The sequence below is a fragment of the Eschscholzia californica genome, unplaced genomic scaffold, assembly GCF_041429995.1.
Source record: "Eschscholzia californica isolate CP2 unplaced genomic scaffold, dmEscCali1.0.p SCAF_1, whole genome shotgun sequence".
NCBI classification, from domain to species: Eukaryota; Viridiplantae; Streptophyta; class Magnoliopsida; order Ranunculales; family Papaveraceae; genus Eschscholzia; species Eschscholzia californica.
This window is the reverse complement of record NW_028238198.1, coordinates 74,466,860-74,478,840: the sequence shown is the minus strand read 5'-3', so window position 1 is coordinate 74,478,840 and position 11,981 is coordinate 74,466,860. Positions and strand designations below refer to the sequence as shown.

General features: G+C 36.2%; 1 long non-coding RNA gene across 1 annotated transcript; it reads right to left on the bottom strand.

Annotated features, from left to right (window-relative positions):
* Window positions 1-263: 263 nt before the first annotated feature.
* Window positions 264-2,769, bottom strand: LOC147569084 (uncharacterized). The gene is made up of 3 exons (XR_015231190.1): window positions 2,652-2,769; window positions 1,936-2,013; window positions 264-512 (listed from the first exon to the last, which is right to left on the bottom strand). It is a non-coding gene; the product is annotated as an uncharacterized LOC147569084 (long non-coding RNA).
* Between the last annotated feature and the right edge of the window lie 9,212 nt (window positions 2,770-11,981).

The following is an 11,981-nucleotide window of genomic DNA, read 5'->3' as shown; positions in this document are numbered from 1 at the left end:
AGTTTATAAAAGAAACTCGGTCTAATACTAACTCAAACAAGTTTCAAATATAAACCCAAGCCAAAACTCTCATCACGGGTTACAAATCAAGAACAAACACAGCGGAAGATCAAATATAGTTTAAACCTTTTGAAAATATGTAATCCAAAGTAGTTTTCATAAAGAGGAAACAACTTGAATTCATGTTTATGAATAGTTCACAGAAGAGACTGAATTTGGACAGAATCTCCTCTATAAATTGAACATATCAAACCTGAAAAACCTGTCAAACATTCATACATATCTCACAAACTTCTAAATAACAATAGCACCAAATCAAAAAAAGTGATTATATGCATACTATTTACATGTGTACAATCGCAAACGAGTGAGAGAACGATCCTAAATATTCTAGATGATACATATATAATATTAACGTTGTGATTATGTTGAAAATATAATAGAAATTACAATCTTACATAATGTGAACCGTCGAAGTAAACTATGTCACTCCGGGTCACCAATACCTGCAACTGAACAACAACAAATAGGAATGAGATAACCCGAAGGTCAGCTCAGTAGGATACCTAGACATCCTACCCGCACCACACAAATCAACATTTTAATATATCAATAGTTATAAGTGTTAGATATATACAGAGATATCAATATGCACACGAAGCAAAGCAATATAGCAAGATAATTCTTCTAGCTTACCAAGATCACGACTGAATACGCCCTCAGTCGGGGTCACCTACTATTCGGCTAGGAAGAACCGTTCGGCCTTTGTTAGTGCGTAGGCAGGCGGCGCCTTATCGAACGTTTGACTACTGCAGTGTACACATGGATCCACGTAATACCCCGGTAAGAGCTTCCGTAACTCTCCCTTCGTCATCATCGCCCATCGGACTGGCTTGTGATCTCAATACGCATCGAATAGTAAATCTCACCCAAACAATGATACGCTTAGAATATGTCATGACTTACCCAGACGACTATAAGAGCATCGTCGTGTAGTAGAGCCATATACCCACGGCGATACAATTATCTCATCTTGAGGCGCGTCCTATCTCCGGCCAGATCTGACGCTTCCTCGCAAGGTAACTCATTGACCATTCGAAGAATATCCAAACATATGCATGATCTTATAATAGTATTAAATGATCTGATAGGCTCCCAAAGCTACAAGAACAGAGCCCTCCTAAAGGTCCCATCAACCAAAAGGAGAAGAGCGTTCTCATGTCTCAAGGTAGGGTAAACCCTGTTTAAAGCCAAGCTTTTACAAGTGTCCACTTTCAGGGAATTATTATTTTCTTATTAAGAGAACTCGGGTAAACACCCTCTTTCATTTCGGTGAAAACATTGTAAGTATCATTCATAACAGAATTCAAACCACACACACCAGTGGTTTAGCAGAATAAATAAACAAGCATGGCATTGGGTCAGTCCCCTAATCACTCCAAGGGTCGGAATACCCCAACTCCCATCCTCTCCGGACCCCATTCCGGGTAAACTAGAATGGTCGTTACCAAACGGCTGGCCACGCACCGAGTGTAACCCTTGACATAATTCATGGCTAATCCATAACATAAAATAAACAAGGGGACCAACCAATGCCCGTGGTAAAACAACCATTACACGTAACACAGATCAAGCGATTCCGCCTCCATGTTATACACGCAGCTCAAGCGATTCCGCCACCACGTGTTTACAATTCACACAAAACGATCACACAGATCAAGCGATTCCGCCTCCATGTGATTATTTTTCAGAAAAACCAATTTGTTTTGAAAAGAGAAACATCCATAACATAGAGCACACCACATACATTCATATCATACCATATCATATCATAAATTGAACTAGAGAACTATAAAAAGAAGAAAATGACTATATATATAGATAATGGTGAAACGGGGAATACCCGTGCTCCAAGTAAGATTCATAGGATCTTACCTCTTCTTGCGCTTCCAATGGTGCTCCTGACTAAGCTCCACTTCTCCTCGAGCTCCCTATTGCAGTTCATTAGTCCTACTGAAATATGAAAGGGCAAAACGGTCATTTGACAGTTACATAACTGTCAAGAGTCGTCTTGCAGAGCAAGAATGCATAAAATGAATGAAACTACACTAGGAATGTCCTATCGGTACTATAGAGTCCACTGAGATGATCCATCGAGCACTTGAAATATATACAAATCAACCAACCAACTTCCCATAAATTCTATTTTACATTTCCGAGTCTTCATAAGCTGACAAATCATATAATGAACCACATACTATGAATCTTGAACTATCAAATCATAAAATGAACCTAATGTTACGAATCCATAACTCAACCTATCTATTTATGTTAAATACGGCAAGGTTCGGGTAACCATCTTTATTCCAATTCATTATAAAACTGATCCAAATATGAAATTCGAGCACTAAAATAATTCGGCAGCACCCCGTCTATATATGGACACCCCAAAATAGTCTATAATATCCTAAACATCATCCTGAACATAAATCATTCGACGAAATTAAAGAATAACTGCTCCAAATTTCGATCCCAAATGAAATTAGACCCAACCATACAGTTATCGAAATAACAACCAAATAACCACCAAATTAGGACGAAATAGAAAATTCTAAACGGATAGATATGTAGAACAAGTCGAATGGAATCACCTGGAACAAGTTTCATTGAATTCCGACAAAAACTCGCGAAGAAATCAACGACAGTAACTCGGAACACTTTCACGGCCAAAACTAATTGCGCTTCACTGCTCACGGTTGGGAAAATTTGATTTGGTTTTAAATCAGGTAATTGGATTTAAAGGGGATGAAATTTGGTTGGAGACGTGGGGCACATGCACTTTAAACTCAAAATTGGCTGCCACGTGCCATTACACAAAGTGCCCACATTATTTAATTCTTGTTAAGTCCATCATTTATATACATCTCATAACTAAGTCCCTTCATATATATACCCAACTAATTCAACCTCCATTACTCACCTTTTGACCCCCAGTTTAACCTTTCTTCTTTTCTTTTTTCGTTCCACAAGTAACCATGAAGAAATTATATGGTCCCTCTTGATACGATAACAAAGAAATATGTCAAATATGAAATAGTCCAAACTATGTCCGAACTTTTCGTGTGACCAGTCAAAATTCATAATTTTTCGAGAACTTTCCGATGAGCTGCACTAATCAACTAAAATAAATATTCAATACCAAAGCCCGAAGAAACCACTAAATCCGTTCGACGCTCTAACTCATCCGATTATCCGCCTTGAAGGTCTGGGTGCTACACTAAATATCCATGTTTTGGGAAGATTGGATCATAAACCTTTTTTGATTATTATATTGGTCTATATACCCACGGACCCAAAAAAATATGGGTAATTTCTCAAATGGCCCCCTACTTTATGACCAACTTCTCGCGTAGCCCTCTACTTTATCAAAAATATCCAGATGACCTCTTTTGACCGTTACCGTCCATTTGACCGTTAACTTCTTCTTGGATTTCCTAGAAATACCCTCATTTTAATTAGTTCACATCAATCAAATTGTTTCTCTCTCTTTTTCATCTTCTCCAAATTATTTCTCTCTTCTCTATCTTCTCCAAATTGATTCTCTCTCTAAAATCAATCAAACAACTCTCTCTCTCTCTCTCTCTCTCTCTCTCTCTCTCTCTCCCTCTCTCTCTCTTTCTCTTTTCTTCGAGTAACTTCATTTAATCTTTCCCTCTTTCATTATATTTTGGGAGATTTGCTGTTTAGACCCCATTTCGTATAATTGACTTGCTGTTTGGACTCCATTTTTTTAGAGTTGCAATTCGGACTCCCTTTTGACGGAATCAAAAGAGAATATTCCGTCTCTGGAGTTACACTTTAAACAATTCCCAATTTATCCTTACATAATTAATATTGCATTTAAGACCCCCTAGGTCCAAATATTCAGCCCATATGACTTAAGAGACCCGTCTGGCCCGAATTTTACCCTGGTTCAATTTGAAGTCCCACTTTCACCACACAGCCTACTTCTTCCCCCGTGAGCTTCCATCGTGATCTTCCGTCCTGAGCTCACCTTCTCCATTTTCACCCCACAACCAACAGCATGGGTGACCGTTCTTAATTAATTCTCCATATATTTGGCCTCTCAAGCTTCCCCTTTTCCACATAAATTCATTCAGTACACCAATGCCACTCTAGAGAGAGAAATGAGAGAGAGAAGCTAAATTGGTAAAACAAAGTATGGGTTAATCAGCACCGGCTTTGTCATGGAAGAAGTGATGCTTTTACATTCAATCAAGAAATGAGTAACCCAAAACCCAAAATTCTTGGAACAATTTCATCATGGTTAGGATTAGAAGATGATCATCCTAATCTTCATCAACAAATTCTAGATCTTCAAATGCTAGATGAACATTTCTTTCAATTCTTAACCAACAGTAATAACAGAGATAACTCAGAAACTTTTTCCAGTTTACCCGAACCTAATTTTAAATCCATCCTTGATGACCTCCATGAATTTGATAATCCTCTTCATCTTCCTCTTCATCCTCCACCACCACCACCACCATTAAAAAACATTGACCAACCCATGAATATAGTTGAAGCAAATTCATTGGCAGCTACCAATATCCATAAGAATACTGAATCACCAGTTGGTGATCAGTGGCGGACCCAGAAAATTTTGTTGGTGGGGGCACTTTTAGTTATAATAAGTTGTGACTTATCTAGAAATCTTGGCGTGATGTCCAAGCGAGTGATTTGAACTATACATTACCGTTATATTCTAAGCCAACTCAAGTACTTTTGACTAACGAGTTGTGTTAAATGTAACCAATATAAATAAGTACTCGTAACAAATTCGAATTGTATAAAAGTAAAGAGGTCTCTCATTTTAGAAATATAGTCATTAAATAATACACACACGCATACACACACGCATACACACACAGACATATATCTAAGAAAATAAAATAAAAAGAAGGCTAAGAATGATACGAAGAAAAATATCTTTAACAATGTTTACATGTGTCAATAACGAATTCACAATGTAAAAAGGCTAAAAAGTCAACTCTTCTGCGAATACGGGGTTAAAATAGAGTAATATAGGTGTAATGCAATAATTAATTACAACTCAGGGGGCACGTACGAATTTTCAATAAAAAGAATAAAAAGGGAACTCTACAAGACTCGAACTACCGACTTCTTGCGCGGACACCGCAAGCAATCACCACGGCGCCAACTATCTTTTGTGTTATACTTGTGGTTTCTATTTATTTATTTCTTTACCTTTGTTTTGATTTTTTACTAGTGGTTTAGTTTGGACCCGTGGGGGCACGTGACCCCACGGGTCCCAACGTGGGTCCGCCCCTGTTGGTGATGATGAAGAAAAAGAAGATGAAGATGAACAAAATAACAAAAAGGATACTTTAAAATTGTAAAAATTTAGTTTCAGAGAGAAATGGAAGAAAGAGACTTGGTCAAAAAGAAGGAGAAGAAGAAGAGTAACTCACCCAATCTTATGGTTCCTCCCAATCGATTTCTAGTTTGCAAGTTGTCTCCCTCCACGAAGAAGATGAAGCTCGATCGCAAAATCGTTTTGTTTAGTTTGATTTCCAGTGTCAGCTCTATGGATATTGGGTAGTTTGGGTTAGGTTAAAATCAATTTTTCAAGGGTCAGTTCGCGGGTTGAGTTAACTTGTGGGTTAACTACTTACATTAGGTTAAGTTAAGTGGAGGGTACAATAGTATTTTTTCCATCTACTTAGGAAGAAATCATCTTTTTATCATTTGAACAGTTATAATTAACTGTTTTTTCGAAAAAGGGAGTCCAAATTGCAAAGAAAAAAGGAGTCCAAACAACAAGTCAGTTATACGAAAGGGGGTCCAAACAACAAATCTCCCTTATATTTTTCAAAATCACAGCAGGAACAGAAGTATTATAATAACCCATCCCAATAAATGACTTCAAAACTTAATTTTTAGAAGCTAAGTTCTTCATATGAGCAATCATTTGGTTCTCTGTTAAACCCTCTTCAAGTTTTGAAAATTTCATTGAATCAATTCGAATTTAGGAACAGTAGCATCAATAAGAGAATCAATATTAGGAACCAACAGATTCAGACATATTAATTTGTTCTTAAGCAACACCCTTTTGATAGTTGACCTAATTTTGATTTATGGATATGATTTGATTTTAAGCAACACCCCAGATATCTCGCCCCAAATTGGGAGTCTTGGATTTATGGATTTGATGCTTTGATTGGTGGTGACCCACAAAAATTTGTCGTTGATCATTTTCAGAGAGGATCCGATTCTGGATTTATGGTCCTCCGTGAAACCTCTGTGTTCAAAGACAAAGAGAAGAATAAGATAAGAAGAAGAAAGACAAAGGTAAAAGTATTTATACGTATTTCATGTGACCAGTTGATGTTTCGGTTAACTGTTGCCACAATGTTGGTGACAATATTGGAGAATTTTTTTTTTATTAAACCATAATTTCATTCATAAGTGATAACAATCACAAGATTACATGGTAGATAATTCTTATTCCTCTGAGAACTACATGAGAGTTACATAAGTAAAGTTCACAGAACTTTCGAATGTAAAGTGCGTCATGAAGGGAAAGGAATTGACAAGACACAGACTCAAAAAAAGACCATAAAAGTCGAAAAAAGAGATCCTTAAGATCGATTACGAAAAGACCCTAACAAGTTCCCACATAATAAATCAAACAATATATTATTTAATTCAAACAATATATATTAACATATTATGTTTTAATTTACTGTATTAAATACCTTCTAGATCGACTAAAAAAAAAGAGGTTCGTCCTACACTATATTTTATCATATTTAATTCAAATTTTGAAGAAAATGACTTACACAATTTCATATCCTATATATTAAAATAGTAGAAATATATATACAAAGGGAAGCAAAAAACAACACTTACTTTTTATTGGAAAAAATTTATACGTGATCAAGATTTTAAAGGTAAATATATATATTCACGTTTTTATCTTGTTTGATTTCTAAGTCAACTGACTATCTGTGATAACGTTTTTTACTAAAATACTTTGCGTTTATTTTGATTGTAATTTAGTTGTTACAAGTTTGGGATATTTAGTGTTAGGGTCAAGGATAAGTACTGGTTTTAGTGTCTAGGTCACAAGTTTGTCCGTTATAGGGTCTGGGTCACGGACTAACAGTTGACCCCTTGACTAATGACGATAGCTAACTACCGTCATTAGTCAACATGGTCAATGGTTAGTCCGTGACCCAGACCCTAAAGCCGGTATTTATCCTTGACCCAAACACTAAACACGAGCTGATGTGAGCCGTTCTAAGTCCCATTTGTTGCTGCCATGAAAACCGAGTTAGTCCCTTGAAATCCCAAACTCGAGGGTGCTTCCATGAACGTCCAAGCTGCTGCCACCTTCCATGAGCCGAGCTCAACTCCTTCTTCCCGTGTCGGCGTAAGCATTGGCCGGTCAGCCAAGCTTTTGCCGGTCATCTCTCTCTCTATTTCCCTCTTTTCAAGCTCTCTTAAACCCTAACTCTCAAGAACCCTGGAAAACCCCCAACTTCAGAAAACCCTAGCTTTTCCCCCCTTTTCATAATAAAAGGTGAAGATCTGTTCATTTACTCATCTAACAACTTTCGATACAATTGCCATGGATTCACATCTAAAAAACAAGGTAAAATCAGATCTAGAATCTTTTATTAAATTAAAACAATTTTATCATCGATTACGTCTTGTTTGGAAACAAAGCTATCTTCCTCGGTCTTCCATAAACTGGAAAATCATCATTCGTTTCCGCCATGGCTAAATTCCAGAACTACGATATCTACGATATAAATATATCAAATGTTACTGATGATTCTGACCTAAAAATGCTTCTTCTTCAAACAACAAAACGATTAGTTATTTTTATTAAAGATTTAGATCTATATTTGAATGAGAAATCAACATCTATAAGTTTATCAGGAATTTTAAATTTCATGGACGAAATTTTCTCTACTTGGTTGAAGAAAGAATCATGGTGATTACTATGAACAACAAAGACCAAATTGATCCATCAATTTTAAGACCTGAAAGAATTGATGTTCAAATCCTTTTTGTGATTTTAATGCGTTCAAATTTATTTCCGTCTTTGGAACGGCTCACAACAACGCTATTTAGTGTTTGGGTCAAGGATAAGTACCGACTTTAGGGTCTGGGTCACGGACTAACCATTGACCCGTTGACTAATGACGCTAGTTAACTGCGTCATTAGTCAACGTAGTCAATGGTTAGTCCGTGACCCAGACCCTATAACGGACAAACTTGTGACCTAAACACTAAAACTAGTACTTATCCTTGACCCAAACGCTAAATATCCCTACAAGTTTTAAAATAAAAAATATTTAGTTGTTACATTTTATTTAAGTAAATGATCAATCTAGGTAACTAATTTAACACATTAAAAAACGTAAATGTTATACAAGAAAATAGTTTTATTTCAGAGAGGAGATTATTAGAAAAAAATCGTGTCACTCAACAGATTAGGTTTACCAAAAAATTAAATTACAAAAAAATTGTTATATATTATTTCACGTATGAAGAATGAGATTAAAGTGAGATGTGTTTTACACTATTTCTCCATGGACTCGAACTATAATTGCTTAATATTTGTGGTGGATACATATGAGAAGTAGATTTCTCTTTAATAACTAAAAGGTGGGTATTTTTTCAACAAAAAAAAAAGGTGGTATTTCAGCAAAAAAAAAAAACTAAAAGGTGGGTTTCTTAAAAAAAAAAACTAAAGGTAGCGTGTATTTAGGAGTTTTGTTAATGGGAGGTCTTAGGTGCTTGTGGGGGCACGTGCCCCTTTCTAGCCCCGCCCCTGTCAAACTTAAGAGATAGACGAACTATTGCGTTCACTCATCGACTCTTAAAGACTCAAATTTTATTCGGGGGCTCTTAGAGTTTAGAGTCAAGAATCACTCGAACTTTATTTGAGATGGATAAAGTATTCTCGGTTAAAGTTAACCAAGATTTATTAAGTTTGAGATTAAACGGTAATCCGCATACGTCAGTTTGGGAATCATTTTTCACTAAATGAATGTTCCAGGTGTAACGGCTCAAATTACACACACTCACACACACGAAATAATTGTAACAGTTGTTAAGATTTAAGGGACGGTCAAAGTGGCTGCCTATATCTCGAATTTGTTAGCTTTAAAATACTTCATGGAAATGAAACAATAAAAATGAAAACCACAAGAAGAAAGGTTTACAACTCTTATAAAGGGTTCCCTAGATGAACGGATGATGTAGAACGCAGCGGAATTAAAGAAGACGATAAAATTAACAAAGAACGATAAAATAACGATGAAATAACTCTAAATACTTAAAACTTTATTAAACTTCAATGGGGTTTCTCTTCAACTTCGGAATAATGGACAAACTAGATATCCTTTTATAGGATTCTGGACTTTCCTAGATAGACTTGAATTAGACTTTCCTAAATAAATAAAATACTGCAACTTCCTAAATAACTAGACTCAAATCTGGACCTTTCCAATTATTGGAAATACTAAAATAACATAATTTCCTAAACCTAAATTATCTAATAATCATACTAAAATAAGGACTTCCTAAATCTACTCTCTCTGGCCGGTTGGCCAATGACTGGGTTCGGTCATGGAAAAAGTCTCCACGCCGGGTGCCCCTGCATCAGCATCCCCTTCTCCCAAGAGGTTCGTCCCGAACCGTTTGATGAAGAAAATAACGTAATGCACCAGCAAACGGTGAACTCTGTTATGGCGATCCGTAATTCCCACTTTGTTCGACATTTGCCGGAATTTCGAAGAAAAATAAGGACCAAAACACCAACTTCATACCGAATCCAACGTTGCAAAGATCCTCGGAAAATCGATCTTAGAGAATATAGGTCCAATAATTTTCTACATCTCCCGTCATCCTGTAGGTCTGTGAAAAATATCATAGACACCACATTCCCCTCTATGGGAAAATTAACCTTGAGTGTCGTCTTCCAAACCATCACGACGAAATCCCCAACCTTCTTTGCTTTAATCTCTGTGCTAGGTGGTGAAACAGAATATTTTCGGGTAAAGCAAGCATAACAGAATTTAGACGAATCTTCTGTTAGCAAACTCTTCCAACTATCAAAAGCAAGTGAATCGGAACCGATAAACTGCCTAATATCCGCAACACTTAACTTAATTGAAATCAACTCTTCCATTAACACTTTAAGCTTATGATCCTTCTTCTTCAGTTCTGTAGAGAGTGAAGATAATTCCTTCTTTTGTGGATTTTGTTCTTTAAGTGTCTTTTCTATATTCTTCTCTAATTCCTGAACTTTTTGCTTCAAGATAGTTTCATCTTTCTCTCTCTTCAGATTCTCAATTGATTTCAAGCAATCAATCAACTTTCCATCAACTAAATCTTTCTCCTTAATCAAAGATTGAATATTCATTTTCCTAACTTTTCCTTCCTCAATAAGTATTTCTTTCTCTTTCTCTAATTGATTCAGTTTCTCCTGAATTTCTAATCTAATTTTATCAAGTTCAATGAAATTTGATTTCAAAGTTTTAGATTCAATTACCTGAATATCGAGATTCTTCTGGATCAAATTCATCTCACGAACAACAACTTCAGAAGAATTTCGTTCACGACCTAACTCTCCATTGACGATATCAAGCTGCTTCTGCAATTTCTTGATCTCAACATCTCGATCAATCTTTTCTTTCTCTAGATTACAAAACTTCATCTCCATGTCTGATTTCTGTTCGAGAATTCGATTATTAATCTTCCAGATCCGCTTGATTTCATTCGGAGATTCTTCATTACTCTTCTCCAAATCATTCACTAAATTTCTCAATCTATCGTCTTCTTTTTGCCTCTTCTCACGATCGTTATTCACTTCAATTCTGTAATCACTGAACTCCTTAGTCACCTCAATAACCTCTTTGATTTTCTCATTTAATTGATCGTTCAGTTCTTTAGCTTCTTCACTCATCTGTTCCTCTAACGCAGCTTCATTCACTAGGGTTAAGTTATGTTTAATCTCAGATTCCATAGCTTTATCTTGAAGAATCTTCTTCTCTTCCTCTAATCTTTGATTCTCAGCTATAAATCGTTTGATTTCAATTTCAAGATCACTTTTAGATTTCATAAGAGTACTAACCTGATCACGTCGCTCCTTTGTTTCTTTCAAAGGGATATTATTAAGAGGTTTCAAGCTCGTAATCTTCTCCAATGGATTATTATTCTCCATTGTTATTGTAGGTTTTCCTTCTTTCGTAATTTGTGATGAAGTAATTGCGTAAATACCTATAGCTTCAACTTTTTCGTACGCTTCTTTTTCTTCTTGTTCTTCTTTTTCGTCGACTTGAACATCGTTGTGAGCGTTTTCTTTAACTTCTTTGTGTTCTTCTCTTTCTTCTTCCTTATTGAAAGTTAAAATAGACGATGAATATGGTTGACGTATTATTGTTTTGATGTTGTTCACCACATGTTGAACCTTAACTAAATCGGGTATTAGCGATGGAACTGTTTCGAAAAAAAAACGGTTGTGGTTGTTGTGGTGGTGAATAGGAAAGAGAAGATGATTGTGTTGGTGGTGGAGGTGAATACGGTTGTATAAGAGGTGGTGAATACGGTGTCGGTGTAAAATAAGAGTACGAAGGTTGCGGTGGTGGTGGTGATTGTGGTGAATAATAAGTGTATGAAGGTAGAGGTGGTGAAAACGGTTGTGAATAATAAGAGTACGGAGGTGGTATAGAAGAAGAATATGGATGTGAAGCTGTATAAGACAATGGTGGGGGTGGTAACGGTGATGATGAATACGGTTGTGGAGGGGTTTCTCGTTTGATTTCTCCCGGATTCCAATGATAATTGTACGAGTCGTTATTCGCATATAAACATGAAGAACATGAGCATTGATTCGTTATCTCTTGATGAGTATAATTTGATTGAATATAATCATCTTGACG